The sequence below is a fragment of the Oncorhynchus clarkii genome, chromosome 16 (genome assembly GCF_045791955.1).
Source record: "Oncorhynchus clarkii lewisi isolate Uvic-CL-2024 chromosome 16, UVic_Ocla_1.0, whole genome shotgun sequence".
Lineage (NCBI taxonomy): Eukaryota > Metazoa > Chordata > Actinopteri > Salmoniformes > Salmonidae > Oncorhynchus > Oncorhynchus clarkii.
The window spans coordinates 69,491,916-69,509,730 of NC_092162.1; the positions used below are offsets into that span (position 1 = coordinate 69,491,916).

General features: G+C 40.9%; 16 non-coding genes across 16 annotated transcripts; all 16 read right to left on the minus strand.

Moving 5' to 3' along the window:
• Positions 1-128: 128 nt before the first annotated feature.
• Positions 129-202, minus strand: trnat-agu (transfer RNA threonine (anticodon AGU)). The gene has a single exon. It is a non-coding gene; the product is annotated as a tRNA-Thr (tRNA).
• A 2,106-nt stretch (positions 203-2,308) lies between these two features.
• trnat-agu (transfer RNA threonine (anticodon AGU)) lies at positions 2,309-2,381 on the minus strand. The gene has a single exon. It is a non-coding gene; the product is annotated as a tRNA-Thr (tRNA).
• A 1,016-nt stretch (positions 2,382-3,397) lies between these two features.
• On the minus strand, positions 3,398-3,471 carry trnat-agu (transfer RNA threonine (anticodon AGU)). Its single transcript has one exon. It is a non-coding gene; the product is annotated as a tRNA-Thr (tRNA).
• A 1,016-nt stretch (positions 3,472-4,487) lies between these two features.
• trnat-agu (transfer RNA threonine (anticodon AGU)) lies at positions 4,488-4,561 on the minus strand. The gene has a single exon. It is a non-coding gene; the product is annotated as a tRNA-Thr (tRNA).
• A 1,016-nt stretch (positions 4,562-5,577) lies between these two features.
• On the minus strand, positions 5,578-5,651 carry trnat-agu (transfer RNA threonine (anticodon AGU)). The gene has a single exon. It is a non-coding gene; the product is annotated as a tRNA-Thr (tRNA).
• A 1,016-nt stretch (positions 5,652-6,667) lies between these two features.
• Positions 6,668-6,741, minus strand: trnat-agu (transfer RNA threonine (anticodon AGU)). Its single transcript has one exon. It is a non-coding gene; the product is annotated as a tRNA-Thr (tRNA).
• A 1,016-nt stretch (positions 6,742-7,757) lies between these two features.
• trnat-agu (transfer RNA threonine (anticodon AGU)) lies at positions 7,758-7,831 on the minus strand. Its single transcript has one exon. It is a non-coding gene; the product is annotated as a tRNA-Thr (tRNA).
• A 1,016-nt stretch (positions 7,832-8,847) lies between these two features.
• On the minus strand, positions 8,848-8,921 carry trnat-agu (transfer RNA threonine (anticodon AGU)). Its single transcript has one exon. It is a non-coding gene; the product is annotated as a tRNA-Thr (tRNA).
• Positions 8,922-9,937: 1,016 nt separating this feature from the next.
• Positions 9,938-10,011, minus strand: trnat-agu (transfer RNA threonine (anticodon AGU)). The gene has a single exon. It is a non-coding gene; the product is annotated as a tRNA-Thr (tRNA).
• Positions 10,012-11,027: 1,016 nt separating this feature from the next.
• On the minus strand, positions 11,028-11,101 carry trnat-agu (transfer RNA threonine (anticodon AGU)). Its single transcript has one exon. It is a non-coding gene; the product is annotated as a tRNA-Thr (tRNA).
• A 1,016-nt stretch (positions 11,102-12,117) lies between these two features.
• Positions 12,118-12,191, minus strand: trnat-agu (transfer RNA threonine (anticodon AGU)). The gene has a single exon. It is a non-coding gene; the product is annotated as a tRNA-Thr (tRNA).
• Positions 12,192-13,207: 1,016 nt separating this feature from the next.
• On the minus strand, positions 13,208-13,281 carry trnat-agu (transfer RNA threonine (anticodon AGU)). Its single transcript has one exon. It is a non-coding gene; the product is annotated as a tRNA-Thr (tRNA).
• A 1,016-nt stretch (positions 13,282-14,297) lies between these two features.
• On the minus strand, positions 14,298-14,371 carry trnat-agu (transfer RNA threonine (anticodon AGU)). The gene has a single exon. It is a non-coding gene; the product is annotated as a tRNA-Thr (tRNA).
• Positions 14,372-15,387: 1,016 nt separating this feature from the next.
• On the minus strand, positions 15,388-15,461 carry trnat-agu (transfer RNA threonine (anticodon AGU)). The gene has a single exon. It is a non-coding gene; the product is annotated as a tRNA-Thr (tRNA).
• A 1,016-nt stretch (positions 15,462-16,477) lies between these two features.
• trnat-agu (transfer RNA threonine (anticodon AGU)) lies at positions 16,478-16,551 on the minus strand. Its single transcript has one exon. It is a non-coding gene; the product is annotated as a tRNA-Thr (tRNA).
• Positions 16,552-17,567: 1,016 nt separating this feature from the next.
• trnat-agu (transfer RNA threonine (anticodon AGU)) lies at positions 17,568-17,641 on the minus strand. Its single transcript has one exon. It is a non-coding gene; the product is annotated as a tRNA-Thr (tRNA).
• Between the last annotated feature and the right edge of the window lie 174 nt (positions 17,642-17,815).

The window sequence follows — 17,815 nt, forward strand, 5'->3', positions numbered from 1 at the left end:
CTCAATTGCATCCTCCTCACATCTTTTCTCCTCTCATCACTCCAAATTCTCAAGACTCATTGGTTGAGAAAAGCAGAACACTCTCCACTCTGACCTTTCCACCAATGTGTTCAATGACATGTTTGAAAAGGCTCTGCTGAGATTCGAACTCAGGATCTCCTGATTACTAGACAGGCGCTTTAACCAACTAAGCCACAGTGCCTGTAGAGGCCAAGTATGTTCCAGGTAAGAACACCGCCACACGTATTTATATCAAACATGTCTCATTCATTTAACCCATATCTCTGTCTTGCAAAATCACGTCACAAAACAGATGTTATTTACTAATATTGGAATCGATATGGACTCCTTCAATTGTCTAGCAACAGGGTTTCTTAAGCTATGTTTTGGGACCCAAAGTGGGCCTGAGTATGTGAGAGGTGGGCAGCGCGATATCAGTAAACATTTTGAGTCACAAGCTATTTCTTCTTAATTTCGGTCATCCGAGGACAGTACATTTTTCATTTGGGTCTCGAACTGAATAAACTCAAGATACTCTGACCTGGATTCTTAAACTATGGTTTGGGACCCAAAGTGGGAATATCGCGAGATATGAGTAAACATTCAGAATCATACACGATTTCTTCATCATTTTGGTCGTTTCGGGGAAACAACATTTCTCAGTTGGATCTCGAGATTAAAAATGGTAAAAACCTAAGAAAAAGCAGATGAATCAGTTAATGTAAGTAATTAACCTACCATGAGATAGAGACTTTGTCAAATGGAAGAGTTATTGAGTTTCTTAGCTCACACAGGAGGTTTCAACTCATTCAAAATACAACCCTTTTGAAATGGCAATTCTTTGCCGTGACCCGGATTCAGACCGGGGTTCCTGCGGCCACAACGCAGAGTACTAAACACTATACGATCACAGCGAGCTAACAAAGATTGCTTCTAAAGCCTACTCATGCTCTGACAGAGACCTGTACAAGCTGGCTGAACTCTTCATTTAGCGCTCGAAATGAATCAACTGAAGAACCAGCTGAAGTTGAGACAGTTGGTACGTGGTAATTCTTTGAAAAAGTTCCCTTTTTCCGTGAAATTGGAATATCTCAATTGCATCCTCCTCACATCTTTTCTCCTCTCATCACTCCAAATTATCAAGACTCATTGGTTGAGAAAAGCAGAACACTCTCCACTCTGACCTTTCCACCAATGTGTTCAATGACATATTTGAAAAGGCTCTGCTGAGATTCAAACTCAGGAACTCCTGTTTACTAGACAGGCCCTTTAACCAACTAAGCCACAGTGCCTGTAGAGTCCAAGTATGTTCCAGGTAAGAACACCGCCACACGTATTTATATCAAACATGTCTCATTCATTTAACCCGTATCTCTGTCTTGCAAAATCACGTCACAAAACAGATGTTATTTACTAATATTGGAATCGATATGGACTCCTTCAATTGTCTAGCAACAGGGTTTCTTAAGCTATGTTTTGGGACCCAAAGTGGGCCTGAGTATGTGAGAGGTGGGCAGCGCGATATCAGTAAACATTTTGAGTCACAAGCTATTTCTTCTTAATTTCGGTCATCCGAGGACAGTACATTTTTCATTTGGGTCTCGAACTGAATAAACTCAAGATACTCTGACCTGGATTCTTAAACTATGGTTTGGGACCCAAAGTGGGAATATCGCGAGATATGAGTAAACATTCAGAATCATACACGATTTCTTCATCATTTTGGTCGTTTCGGGGAAACAACATTTCTCAGTTGGATCTCGAGATTAAAAATGGTAAAAACCTAAGAAAAAGCAGATGAATCAGTTAATGTAAGTAATTAACCTACCATGAGATAGAGACTTTGTCAAATGGAAGAGTTATTGAGTTTCTTAGCTCACACAGGAGGTTTCAACTCATTCAAAATACAACCCTTTTGAAATGGCAATTCTTTGCCGTGACCCGGATTCAGACCGGGGTTCCTGCGGCCACAACGCAGAGTACTAAACACTATACGATCACAGCGAGCTACCAAAGATTGCTTGTAAAGCCTACTCATGCTCTGACAGAGACCTGTACAAGCTGGCTGAACTCTTCATTTAGCGCTCGAAATGAATCAACTGAAGAACCAGCTGAAGTTGAGACAGTTGGTACGTTGTAATTCTTTGAAAAAGTTCCCTTTTTCCGTGAAATTGGAATATCTCAATTGCATCCTCCTCACATCTTTTCTCCTCTCATCACTCCAAATTCTCAAGACTCATTGGTTGAGAAAAGCAGAACACTCTCCACTCTGACCTTTCCACCAATGTGTTCAATGACATGTTTGAAAAGGCTCTGCTGAGATTCGAACTCAGGATCTCCTGTTTACTAGACAGGCGCTTTAACCAACAAGCCACAGCGCCTGTAGAGGCCAAGTATGTTCCAGGTAAGAACACCGCCACACGTATTTATATCAAACATGTCTCATTCATTTAACCCATATCTCTGTCTTGCAAAATCACGTCACAAAACATATGTTATTTACTAATATTGGAATCGATATGGACTCCTTCAATTGTCTAGCAACAGGGTTTCTTAAGCTATGTTTTGGGACCCAAAGTGGGCCTGAGTATGTGAGAGGTGGGCAGCGCGATATCAGTAAACATTTTGAGTCACAAGCTATTTCTTCTTAATTTCGGTCATCCGAGGACAGTAAATTTTTCATTTGGGTCTCGAACTGAATAAACTCAAGATACTCTGACCTGGATTCTTAAACTATGGTTTGGGACCCAAAGTGGGAATATCGCGAGATATGAGTAAACATTCAGAATCATACACGATTTCTTCATCATTTTGGTCGTTTCGGGGAAACAACATTTCTCAGTTGGATCTCGAGATTAAAAATGGTAAAAACCTAAGAAAAAGCAGATGAATCAGTTAATGTAAGTAATTAACCTACCATGAGATAGAGACTTTGTCAAATGGAAGAGTTATTGAGTTTCTTAGCTCACACAGGAGGTTTCAACTCATTCAAAATACAACCCTTTTGAAATGGCAATTCTTTGCCGTGACCCGGATTCAGACCGGGGTTCCTGCGGCCACAACGCAGAGTACTAAACACTATACGATCACAGCGAGCTACCAAAGATTGCTTGTAAAGCCTACTCATGCTCTGACAGAGACCTGTACAAGCTGGCTGAACTCTTCATTTAGCGCTCGAAATGAATCAACTGAAGAACCAGCTGAAGTTGAGACAGTTGGTACGTTGTAATTCTTTGAAAAAGTTCCCTTTTTCCGTGAAATTGGAATATCTCAATTGCATCCTCCTCACATCTTTTCTCCTCTCATCACTCCAAATTCTCAAGACTCATTGGTTGAGAAAAGCAGAACACTCTCCACTCTGACCTTTCCACCAATGTGTTCAATGACATGTTTGAAAAGGCTCTGCTGAGATTCGAACTCAGGATCTCCTGTTTACTAGACAGGCGCTTTAACCAACTAAGCCACAGCGCCTGTAGAGGCCAAGTATGTTCCAGGTAAGAACACCGCCACACGTATTTATATCAAACATGTCTCATTCATTTAACCCATATCTCTGTCTTGCAAAATCACGTCACAAAACAGATGTTATTTACTAATATTGGAATCGATATGGACTCCTTCAATTGTCTAGCAACAGGGTTTCTTAAGCTATGTTTTGGGACCCAAAGTGGGCCTGAGTATGTGAGAGGTGGGCAGCGCGATATCAGTAAACATTTTGAGTCACAAGCTATTTCTTCTTAATTTCGGTCATCCGAGGACAGTAAATTTTTCATTTGGGTCTCGAACTGAATAAACTCAAGATACTCTGACCTGGATTCTTAAACTATGGTTTGGGACCCAAAGTGGGAATATCGCGAGATATGAGTAAACATTCAGAATCATACACGATTTCTTCATCATTTTGGTCGTTTCGGGGAAACAACATTTCTCAGTTGGATCTCGAGATTAAAAATGGTAAAAACCTAAGAAAAAGCAGATGAATCAGTTAATGTAAGTAATTAACCTACCATGAGATAGAGACTTTGTCAAATGGAAGAGTTATTGAGTTTCTTAGCTCACACAGGAGGTTTCAACTCATTCAAAATACAACCCTTTTGAAATGGCAATTCTTTGCCGTGACCCGGATTCAGACCGGGGTTCCTGCGGCCACAACGCAGAGTACTAAACACTATACGATCACAGCGAGCTACCAAAGATTGCTTGTAAAGCCTACTCATGCTCTGACAGAGACCTGTACAAGCTGGCTGAACTCTTCATTTAGCGCTCGAAATGAATCAACTGAAGAACCAGCTGAAGTTGAGACAGTTGGTACGTTGTAATTCTTTGAAAAAGTTCCCTTTTTCCGTGAAATTGGAATATCTCAATTGCATCCTCCTCACATCTTTTCTCCTCTCATCACTCCAAATTCTCAAGACTCATTGGTTGAGAAAAGCAGAACACTCTCCACTCTGACCTTTCCACCAATGTGTTCAATGACATGTTTGAAAAGGCTCTGCTGAGATTCGAACTCAGGATCTCCTGTTTACTAGACAGGCGCTTTAACCAACTAAGCCACAGCGCCTGTAGAGGCCAAGTATGTTCCAGGTAAGAACACCGCCACACGTATTTATATCAAACATGTCTCATTCATTTAACCCATATCTCTGTCTTGCAAAATCACGTCACAAAACAGATGTTATTTACTAATATTGGAATCGATATGGACTCCTTCAATTGTCTAGCAACAGGGTTTCTTAAGCTATGTTTTGGGACCCAAAGTGGGCCTGAGTATGTGAGAGGTGGGCAGCGCGATATCAGTAAACATTTTGAGTCACAAGCTATTTCTTCTTAATTTCGGTCATCCGAGGACAGTAAATTTTTCATTTGGGTCTCGAACTGAATAAACTCAAGATACTCTGACCTGGATTCTTAAACTATGGTTTGGGACCCAAAGTGGGAATATCGCGAGATATGAGTAAACATTCAGAATCATACACGATTTCTTCATCATTTTGGTCGTTTCGGGGAAACAACATTTCTCAGTTGGATCTCGAGATTAAAAATGGTAAAAACCTAAGAAAAAGCAGATGAATCAGTTAATGTAAGTAATTAACCTACCATGAGATAGAGACTTTGTCAAATGGAAGAGTTATTGAGTTTCTTAGCTCACACAGGAGGTTTCAACTCATTCAAAATACAACCCTTTTGAAATGGCAATTCTTTGCCGTGACCCGGATTCAGACCGGGGTTCCTGCGGCCACAACGCAGAGTACTAAACACTATACGATCACAGCGAGCTACCAAAGATTGCTTGTAAAGCCTACTCATGCTCTGACAGAGACCTGTACAAGCTGGCTGAACTCTTCATTTAGCGCTCGAAATGAATCAACTGAAGAACCAGCTGAAGTTGAGACAGTTGGTACGTTGTAATTCTTTGAAAAAGTTCCCTTTTTCCGTGAAATTGGAATATCTCAATTGCATCCTCCTCACATCTTTTCTCCTCTCATCACTCCAAATTCTCAAGACTCATTGGTTGAGAAAAGCAGAACACTCTCCACTCTGACCTTTCCACCAATGTGTTCAATGACATGTTTGAAAAGGCTCTGCTGAGATTCGAACTCAGGATCTCCTGTTTACTAGACAGGCGCTTTAACCAACTAAGCCACAGCGCCTGTAGAGGCCAAGTATGTTCCAGGTAAGAACACCGCCACACGTATTTATATCAAACATGTCTCATTCATTTAACCCATATCTCTGTCTTGCAAAATCACGTCACAAAACATATGTTATTTACTAATATTGGAATCGATATGGACTCCTTCAATTGTCTAGCAACAGGGTTTCTTAAGCTATGTTTTGGGACCCAAAGTGGGCCTGAGTATGTGAGAGGTGGGCAGCGCGATATCAGTAAACATTTTGAGTCACAAGCTATTTCTTCTTAATTTCGGTCATCCGAGGACAGTAAATTTTTCATTTGCGTCTCGAACTGAATAAACTCAAGATACTCTGACCTGGATTCTTAAACTATGGTTTGGGACCCAAAGTGGGAATATCGCGAGATATGAGTAAACATTCAGAATCATACACGATTTCTTCATCATTTTGGTCGTTTCGGGGAAACAACATTTCTCAGTTGGATCTCGAGATTAAAAATGGTAAAAACCTAAGAAAAAGCAGATGAATCAGTTAATGTAAGTAATTAACCTACCATGAGATAGAGACTTTGTCAAATGGAAGAGTTATTGAGTTTCTTAGCTCACACAGGAGGTTTCAACTCATTCAAAATACAACCCTTTTGAAATGGCAATTCTTTGCCGTGACCCGGATTCAGACCGGGGTTCCTGCGGCCACAACGCAGAGTACTAAACACTATACGATCACAGCGAGCTACCAAAGATTGCTTGTAAAGCCTACTCATGCTCTGACAGAGACCTGTACAAGCTGGCTGAACTCTTCATTTAGCGCTCGAAATGAATCAACTGAAGAACCAGCTGAAGTTGAGACAGTTGGTACGTTGTAATTCTTTGAAAAAGTTCCCTTTTTCCGTGAAATTGGAATATCTCAATTGCATCCTCCTCACATCTTTTCTCCTCTCATCACTCCAAATTCTCAAGACTCATTGGTTGAGAAAAGCAGAACACTCTCCACTCTGACCTTTCCACCAATGTGTTCAATGACATGTTTGAAAAGGCTCTGCTGAGATTCGAACTCAGGATCTCCTGTTTACTAGACAGGCGCTTTAACCAACTAAGCCACAGCGCCTGTAGAGGCCAAGTATGTTCCAGGTAAGAACACCGCCACACGTATTTATATCAAACATGTCTCATTCATTTAACCCATATCTCTGTCTTGCAAAATCACGTCACAAAACAGATGTTATTTACTAATATTGGAATCGATATGGACTCCTTCAATTGTCTAGCAACAGGGTTTCTTAAGCTATGTTTTGGGACCCAAAGTGGGCCTGAGTATGTGAGAGGTGGGCAGCGCGATATCAGTAAACATTTTGAGTCACAAGCTATTTCTTCTTAATTTCGGTCATCCGAGGACAGTACATTTTTCATTTGGGTCTCGAACTGAATAAACTCAAGATACTCTGACCTGGATTCTTAAACTATGGTTTGGGACCCAAAGTGGGAATATCGCGAGATATGAGTAAACATTCAGAATCATACACGATTTCTTCATCATTTTGGTCGTTTCGGGGAAACAACATTTCTCAGTTGGATCTCGAGATTAAAAATGGTAAAAACCTAAGAAAAAGCAGATGAATCAGTTAATGTAAGTAATTAACCTACCATGAGATAGAGACTTTGTCAAATGGAAGAGTTATTGAGTTTCTTAGCTCACACAGGAGGTTTCAACTCATTCAAAATACAACCCTTTTGAAATGGCAATTCTTTGCCGTGACCCGGATTCAGACCGGGGTTCCTGCGGCCACAACGCAGAGTACTAAACACTATACGATCACAGCGAGCTACCAAAGATTGCTTGTAAAGCCTACTCATGCTCTGACAGAGACCTGTACAAGCTGGCTGAACTCTTCATTTAGCGCTCGAAATGAATCAACTGAAGAACCAGCTGAAGTTGAGACAGTTGGTACGTTGTAATTCTTTGAAAAAGTTCCCTTTTTCCGTGAAATTGGAATATCTCAATTGCATCCTCCTCACATCTTTTCTCCTCTCATCACTCCAAATTCTCAAGACTCATTGGTTGAGAAAAGCAGAACACTCTCCACTCTGACCTTTCCACCAATGTGTTCAATGACATGTTTGAAAAGGCTCTGCTGAGATTCGAACTCAGGATCTCCTGTTTACTAGACAGGCGCTTTAACCAACTAAGCCACAGCGCCTGTAGAGGCCAAGTATGTTCCAGGTAAGAACACCGCCACACGTATTTATATCAAACATGTCTCATTCATTTAACCCATATCTCTGTCTTGCAAAATCACGTCACAAAACAGATGTTATTTACTAATATTGGAATCGATATGGACTCCTTCAATTGTCTAGCAACAGGGTTTCTTAAGCTATGTTTTGGGACCCAAAGTGGGCCTGAGTATGTGAGAGGTGGGCAGCGCGATATCAGTAAACATTTTGAGTCACAAGCTATTTCTTCTTAATTTCGGTCATCCGAGGACAGTAAATTTTTCATTTGGGTCTCGAACTGAATAAACTCAAGATACTCTGACCTGGATTCTTAAACTATGGTTTGGGACCCAAAGTGGGAATATCGCGAGATATGAGTAAACATTCAGAATCATACACGATTTCTTCATCATTTTGGTCGTTTCGGGGAAACAACATTTCTCAGTTGGATCTCGAGATTAAAAATGGTAAAAACCTAAGAAAAAGCAGATGAATCAGTTAATGTAAGTAATTAACCTACCATGAGATAGAGACTTTGTCAAATGGAAGAGTTATTGAGTTTCTTAGCTCACACAGGAGGTTTCAACTCATTCAAAATACAACCCTTTTGAAATGGCAATTCTTTGCCGTGACCCGGATTCAGACCGGGGTTCCTGCGGCCACAACGCAGAGTACTAAACACTATACGATCACAGCGAGCTACCAAAGATTGCTTGTAAAGCCTACTCATGCTCTGACAGAGACCTGTACAAGCTGGCTGAACTCTTCATTTAGCGCTCGAAATGAATCAACTGAAGAACCAGCTGAAGTTGAGACAGTTGGTACGTTGTAATTCTTTGAAAAAGTTCCCTTTTTCCGTGAAATTGGAATATCTCAATTGCATCCTCCTCACATCTTTTCTCCTCTCATCACTCCAAATTCTCAAGACTCATTGGTTGAGAAAAGCAGAACACTCTCCACTCTGACCTTTCCACCAATGTGTTCAATGACATGTTTGAAAAGGCTCTGCTGAGATTCGAACTCAGGATCTCCTGTTTACTAGACAGGCGCTTTAACCAACTAAGCCACAGCGCCTGTAGAGGCCAAGTATGTTCCAGGTAAGAACACCGCCACACGTATTTATATCAAACATGTCTCATTCATTTAACCCATATCTCTGTCTTGCAAAATCACGTCACAAAACAGATGTTATTTACTAATATTGGAATCGATATGGACTCCTTCAATTGTCTAGCAACAGGGTTTCTTAAGCTATGTTTTGGGACCCAAAGTGGGCCTGAGTATGTGAGAGGTGGGCAGCGCGATATCAGTAAACATTTTGAGTCACAAGCTATTTCTTCTTAATTTCGGTCATCCGAGGACAGTACATTTTTCATTTGGGTCTCGAACTGAATAAACTCAAGATACTCTGACCTGGATTCTTAAACTATGGTTTGGGACCCAAAGTGGGAATATCGCGAGATATGAGTAAACATTCAGAATCATACACGATTTCTTCATCATTTTGGTCGTTTCGGGGAAACAACATTTCTCAGTTGGATCTCGAGATTAAAAATGGTAAAAACCTAAGAAAAAGCAGATGAATCAGTTAATGTAAGTAATTAACCTACCATGAGATAGAGACTTTGTCAAATGGAAGAGTTATTGAGTTTCTTAGCTCACACAGGAGGTTTCAACTCATTCAAAATACAACCCTTTTGAAATGGCAATTCTTTGCCGTGACCCGGATTCAGACCGGGGTTCCTGCGGCCACAACGCAGAGTACTAAACACTATACGATCACAGCGAGCTACCAAAGATTGCTTGTAAAGCCTACTCATGCTCTGACAGAGACCTGTACAAGCTGGCTGAACTCTTCATTTAGCGCTCGAAATGAATCAACTGAAGAACCAGCTGAAGTTGAGACAGTTGGTACGTTGTAATTCTTTGAAAAAGTTCCCTTTTTCCGTGAAATTGGAATATCTCAATTGCATCCTCCTCACATCTTTTCTCCTCTCATCACTCCAAATTCTCAAGACTCATTGGTTGAGAAAAGCAGAACACTCTCCACTCTGACCTTTCCACCAATGTGTTCAATGACATGTTTGAAAAGGCTCTGCTGAGATTCGAACTCAGGATCTCCTGTTTACTAGACAGGCGCTTTAACCAACTAAGCCACAGCGCCTGTAGAGGCCAAGTATGTTCCAGGTAAGAACACCGCCACACGTATTTATATCAAACATGTCTCATTCATTTAACCCATATCTCTGTCTTGCAAAATCACGTCACAAAACAGATGTTATTTACTAATATTGGAATCGATATGGACTCCTTCAATTGTCTAGCAACAGGGTTTCTTAAGCTATGTTTTGGGACCCAAAGTGGGCCTGAGTATGTGAGAGGTGGGCAGCGCGATATCAGTAAACATTTTGAGTCACAAGCTATTTCTTCTTAATTTCGGTCATCCGAGGACAGTAAATTTTTCATTTGGGTCTCGAACTGAATAAACTCAAGATACTCTGACCTGGATTCTTAAACTATGGTTTGGGACCCAAAGTGGGAATATCGCGAGATATGAGTAAACATTCAGAATCATACACGATTTCTTCATCATTTTGGTCGTTTCGGGGAAACAACATTTCTCAGTTGGATCTCGAGATTAAAAATGGTAAAAACCTAAGAAAAAGCAGATGAATCAGTTAATGTAAGTAATTAACCTACCATGAGATAGAGACTTTGTCAAATGGAAGAGTTATTGAGTTTCTTAGCTCACACAGGAGGTTTCAACTCATTCAAAATACAACCCTTTTGAAATGGCAATTCTTTGCCGTGACCCGGATTCAGACCGGGGTTCCTGCGGCCACAACGCAGAGTACTAAACACTATACGATCACAGCGAGCTACCAAAGATTGCTTGTAAAGCCTACTCATGCTCTGACAGAGACCTGTACAAGCTGGCTGAACTCTTCATTTAGCGCTCGAAATGAATCAACTGAAGAACCAGCTGAAGTTGAGACAGTTGGTACGTTGTAATTCTTTGAAAAAGTTCCCTTTTTCCGTGAAATTGGAATATCTCAATTGCATCCTCCTCACATCTTTTCTCCTCTCATCACTCCAAATTCTCAAGACTCATTGGTTGAGAAAAGCAGAACACTCTCCACTCTGACCTTTCCACCAATGTGTTCAATGACATGTTTGAAAAGGCTCTGCTGAGATTCGAACTCAGGATCTCCTGTTTACTAGACAGGCGCTTTAACCAACTAAGCCACAGCGCCTGTAGAGGCCAAGTATGTTCCAGGTAAGAACACCGCCACACGTATTTATATCAAACATGTCTCATTCATTTAACCCATATCTCTGTCTTGCAAAATCACGTCACAAAACAGATGTTATTTACTAATATTGGAATCGATATGGACTCCTTCAATTGTCTAGCAACAGGGTTTCTTAAGCTATGTTTTGGGACCCAAAGTGGGCCTGAGTATGTGAGAGGTGGGCAGCGCGATATCAGTAAACATTTTGAGTCACAAGCTATTTCTTCTTAATTTCGGTCATCCGAGGACAGTACATTTTTCATTTGGGTCTCGAACTGAATAAACTCAAGATACTCTGACCTGGATTCTTAAACTATGGTTTGGGACCCAAAGTGGGAATATCGCGAGATATGAGTAAACATTCAGAATCATACACGATTTCTTCATCATTTTGGTCGTTTCGGGGAAACAACATTTCTCAGTTGGATCTCGAGATTAAAAATGGTAAAAACCTAAGAAAAAGCAGATGAATCAGTTAATGTAAGTAATTAACCTACCATGAGATAGAGACTTTGTCAAATGGAAGAGTTATTGAGTTTCTTAGCTCACACAGGAGGTTTCAACTCATTCAAAATACAACCCTTTTGAAATGGCAATTCTTTGCCGTGACCCGGATTCAGACCGGGGTTCCTGCGGCCACAACGCAGAGTACTAAACACTATACGATCACAGCGAGCTACCAAAGATTGCTTGTAAAGCCTACTCATGCTCTGACAGAGACCTGTACAAGCTGGCTGAACTCTTCATTTAGCGCTCGAAATGAATCAACTGAAGAACCAGCTGAAGTTGAGACAGTTGGTACGTTGTAATTCTTTGAAAAAGTTCCCTTTTTCCGTGAAATTGGAATATCTCAATTGCATCCTCCTCACATCTTTTCTCCTCTCATCACTCCAAATTCTCAAGACTCATTGGTTGAGAAAAGCAGAACACTCTCCACTCTGACCTTTCCACCAATGTGTTCAATGACATGTTTGAAAAGGCTCTGCTGAGATTCGAACTCAGGATCTCCTGTTTACTAGACAGGCGCTTTAACCAACTAAGCCACAGCGCCTGTAGAGGCCAAGTATGTTCCAGGTAAGAACACCGCCACACGTATTTATATCAAACATGTCTCATTCATTTAACCCATATCTCTGTCTTGCAAAATCACGTCACAAAACAGATGTTATTTACTAATATTGGAATCGATATGGACTCCTTCAATTGTCTAGCAACAGGGTTTCTTAAGCTATGTTTTGGGACCCAAAGTGGGCCTGAGTATGTGAGAGGTGGGCAGCGCGATATCAGTAAACATTTTGAGTCACAAGCTATTTCTTCTTAATTTCGGTCATCCGAGGACAGTACATTTTTCATTTGGGTCTCGAACTGAATAAACTCAAGATACTCTGACCTGGATTCTTAAACTATGGTTTGGGACCCAAAGTGGGAATATCGCGAGATATGAGTAAACATTCAGAATCATACACGATTTCTTCATCATTTTGGTCGTTTCGGGGAAACAACATTTCTCAGTTGGATCTCGAGATTAAAAATGGTAAAAACCTAAGAAAAAGCAGATGAATCAGTTAATGTAAGTAATTAACCTACCATGAGATAGAGACTTTGTCAAATGGAAGAGTTATTGAGTTTCTTAGCTCACACAGGAGGTTTCAACTCATTCAAAATACAACCCTTTTGAAATGGCAATTCTTTGCCGTGACCCGGATTCAGACCGGGGTTCCTGCGGCCACAACGCAGAGTACTAAACACTATACGATCACAGCGAGCTACCAAAGATTGCTTGTAAAGCCTACTCATGCTCTGACAGAGACCTGTACAAGCTGGCTGAACTCTTCATTTAGCGCTCGAAATGAATCAACTGAAGAACCAGCTGAAGTTGAGACAGTTGGTACGTTGTAATTCTTTGAAAAAGTTCCCTTTTTCCGTGAAATTGGAATATCTCAATTGCATCCTCCTCACATCTTTTCTCCTCTCATCACTCCAAATTCTCAAGACTCATTGGTTGAGAAAAGCAGAACACTCTCCACTCTGACCTTTCCACCAATGTGTTCAATGACATGTTTGAAAAGGCTCTGCTGAGATTCGAACTCAGGATCTCCTGTTTACTAGACAGGCGCTTTAACCAACTAAGCCACAGCGCCTGTAGAGGCCAAGTATGTTCCAGGTAAGAACACCGCCACACGTATTTATATCAAACATGTCTCATTCATTTAACCCATATCTCTGTCTTGCAAAATCACGTCACAAAACAGATGTTATTTACTAATATTGGAATCGATATGGACTCCTTCAATTGTCTAGCAACAGGGTTTCTTAAGCTATGTTTTGGGACCCAAAGTGGGCCTGAGTATGTGAGAGGTGGGCAGCGCGATATCAGTAAACATTTTGAGTCACAAGCTATTTCTTCTTAATTTCGGTCATCCGAGGACAGTACATTTTTCATTTGGGTCTCGAACTGAATAAACTCAAGATACTCTGACCTGGATTCTTAAACTATGGTTTGGGACCCAAAGTGGGAATATCGCGAGATATGAGTAAACATTCAGAATCATACACGATTTCTTCATCATTTTGGTCGTTTCGGGGAAACAACATTTCTCAGTTGGATCTCGAGATTAAAAATGGTAAAAACCTAAGAAAAAGCAGATGAATCAGTTAATGTAAGTAATTAACCTACCATGAGATAGAGACTTTGTCAAATGGAAGAGTTATTGAGTTTCTTAGCTCACACAGGAGGTTTCAACTCATTCAAAATACAACCCTTTTGAAATGGCAATTCTTTGCCGTGACCCGGATTCAGACCGGGGTTCCTGCGGCCACAACGCAGAGTACTAAACACTATACGATCACAGCGAGCTACCAAAGATTGCTTGTAAAGCCTACTCATGCTCTGACAGAGACCTGTACAAGCTGGCTGAACTCTTCATTTAGCGCTCGAAATGAATCAACTGAAGAACCAGCTGAAGTTGAGACAGTTGGTACGTTGTAATTCTTTGAAAAAGTTCCCTTTTTCCGTGAAATTGGAATATCTCAATTGCATCCTCCTCACATCTTTTCTCCTCTCATCACTCCAAATTCTCAAGACTCATTGGTTGAGAAAAGCAGAACACTCTCCACTCTGACCTTTCCACCAATGTGTTCAATGACATGTTTGAAAAGGCTCTGCTGAGATTCGAACTCAGGATCTCCTGTTTACTAGACAGGCGCTTTAACCAACTAAGCCACAGCGCCTGTAGAGGCCAAGTATGTTCCAGGTAAGAACACCGCCACACGTATTTATATCAAACATGTCTCATTCATTTAACCCATATCTCTGTCTTGCAAAATCACGTCACAAAACAGATGTTATTTACTAATATTGGAATCGATATGGACTCCTTCAATTGTCTAGCAACAGGGTTTCTTAAGCTATGTTTTGGGACCCAAAGTGGGCCTGAGTATGTGAGAGGTGGGCAGCGCGATATCAGTAAACATTTTGAGTCACAAGCTATTTCTTCTTAATTTCGGTCATCCGAGGACAGTACATTTTTCATTTGGGTCTCGAACTGAATAAACTCAAGATACTCTGACCTGGATTCTTAAACTATGGTTTGGGACCCAAAGTGGGAATATCGCGAGATATGAGTAAACATTCAGAATCATACACGATTTCTTCATCATTTTGGTCGTTTCGGGGAAACAACATTTCTCAGTTGGATCTCGAGATTAAAAATGGTAAAAACCTAAGAAAAAGCAGATGAATCAGTTAATGTAAGTAATTAACCTACCATGAGATAGAGACTTTGTCAAATGGAAGAGTTATTGAGTTTCTTAGCTCACACAGGAGGTTTCAACTCATTCAAAATACAACCCTTTTGAAATGGCAATTCTTTGCCGTGACCCGGATTCAGACCGGGGTTCCTGCGGCCACAACGCAGAGTACTAAACACTATACGATCACAGCGAGCTACCAAAGATTGCTTGTAAAGCCTACTCATGCTCTGACAGAGACCTGTACAAGCTGGCTGAACTCTTCATTTAGCGCTCGAAATGAATCAACTGAAGAACCAGCTGAAGTTGAGACAGTTGGTACGTTGTAATTCTTTGAAAAAGTTCCCTTTTTCCGTGAAATTGGAATATCTCAATTGCATCCTCCTCACATCTTTTCTCCTCTCATCACTCCAAATTCTCAAGACTCATTGGTTGAGAAAAGCAGAACACTCTCCACTCTGACCTTTCCACCAATGTGTTCAATGACATGTTTGAAAAGGCTCTGCTGAGATTCGAACTCAGGATCTCCTGTTTACTAGACAGGCGCTTTAACCAACTAAGCCACAGCGCCTGTAGAGGCCAAGTATGTTCCAGGTAAGAACACCGCCACACGTATTTATATCAAACATGTCTCATTCATTTAACCCATATCTCTGTCTTGCAAAATCACGTCACAAAACAGATGTTATTTACTAATATTGGAATCGATATGGACTCCTTCAATTGTCTAGCAACAGGGTTTCTTAAGCTATGTTTTGGGACCCAAAGTGGGCCTGAGTATGTGAGAGGTGGGCAGCGCGATATCAGTAAACATTTTGAGTCACAAGCTATTTCTTCTTAATTTCGGTCATCCGAGGACAGTACATTTTTCATTTGGGTCTCGAACTGAATAAACTCAAGATACTCTGACCTGGATTCTTAAACTATGGTTTGGGACCCAAAGTGGGAATATCGCGAGATATGAGTAAACATTCAGAATCATACACGATTTCTTCATCATTTTGGTCGTTTCGGGGAAACAACATTTCTCAGTTGGATCTCGAGATTAAAAATGGTAAAAACCTAAGAAAAAGCAGATGAATCAGTTAATGTAAGTAATTAACCTACCATGAGATAGAGACTTTGTCAAATGGAAGAGTTATTGAGTTTCTTAGCTCACACAGGAGGTTTCAACTCATTCAAAATACAACCCTTTTGAAATGGCAATTCTTTGCCGTGACCCGGATTCAGACCGGGGTTCCTGCGGCCACAACGCAGAGTACTAAACACTATACGATCACAGCGAGCTACCAAAGATTGCTTGTAAAGCCTACTCATGCTCTGACAGAGACCTGTACAAGCTGGCTGAACTCTTCATTTAGCGCTCGAAATGAATCAACTGAAGAACCAGCTGAAGTTGAGACAGTTGGTACGTTGTAATTCTTTGAAAAAGTTCCCTTTTTCCGTGAAATTGGAATATCTCAATTGCATCCTCCTCACATCTTTTCTCCTCTCATCACTCCAAATTCTCAAGACTCATTGGTTGAGAAAAGCAGAACACTCTCCACTCTGACCTTTCCACCAATGTGTTCAATGACATGTTTGAAAAGGCTCTGCTGAGATTCGAACTCAGGATCTCCTGTTTACTAGACAGGCGCTTTAACCAACTAAGCCACAGCGCCTGTAGAGGCCAAGTATGTTCCAGGTAAGAACACCGCCACACGTATTTATATCAAACATGTCTCATTCATTTAACCCATATCTCTGTCTTGCAAAATCACGTCACAAAACAGATGTTATTTACTAATATTGGAATCGATATGGACTCCTTCAATTGTCTAGCAACAGGGTTTCTTAAGCTATGTTTTGGGACCCAAAGTGGGCCTGAGTATGTGAGAGGTGGGCAGCGCGATATCAGTAAACATTTTGAGTCACAAGCTATTTCTTCTTAATTTCGGTCATCCGAGGACAGTACATTTTTCATTTGGGTCTCGAACTGAATAAACTCAAGATACTCTGACCTGGATTCTTAAACTATGGTTTGGGACCCAAAGTGGGAATATCGCGAGATATGAGTAAACATTCAGAATCATACACGATTTCTTCATCATTTTGGTCGTTTCGGGGAAACAACATTTCTCAGTTGGATCTCGAGATTAAAAATGGTAAAAACCTAAGAAAAAGCAGATGAATCAGTTAATGTAAGTAATTAACCTACCATGAGATAGAGACTTTGTCAAATGGAAGAGTTATTGAGTTTCTTAGCTCACACAGGAGGTTTCAACTCATTCAAAATACAACCCTTTTGAAATGGCAATTCTTTGCCGTGACCCGGATTCAGACCGGGGTTCCTGCGGCCACAACGCAGAGTACTAAACACTATACGATCACAGCGAGCTACCAAAGATTGCTTGTAAAGCCTACTCATGCTCTGACAGAGACCTGTACAAGCTGGCTGAACTCTTCATTTAGCGCTCGAAATGAATCAACTGAAGAACCAGCTGAAGTTGAGACAGTTGGTACGTTGTAATTCTTTGAAAAAGTTCCCTTTTTCCGTGAAATTGGAATATCTCAATTGCATCCTCCTCACATCTTTTCTCCTCTCATCACTCCAAATTCTCAAGACTCATTGGTTGAGAAAAGCAGAACACTCTCCACTCTGACCTTTCCACCAATGTGTTCAATGACATGTTTGAAAAGGCTCTGCTGAGATTCGAACTCAGGATCTCCTGTTTACTAGACAGGCGCTTTAACCAACTAAGCCACAGCGCCTGTAGAGGCCAAGTATGTTCCAGGTAAGAACACCGCCACACGTATTTATATCAAACATGTCTCATTCATTTAACCCATATCTCTGTCTTGCAAAATCACGTCACAAAACAGATGTTATTTACTAATATTGGAATCGATATGGACTCCTTCAATTGTCTAGCAACAGGGTTTCTT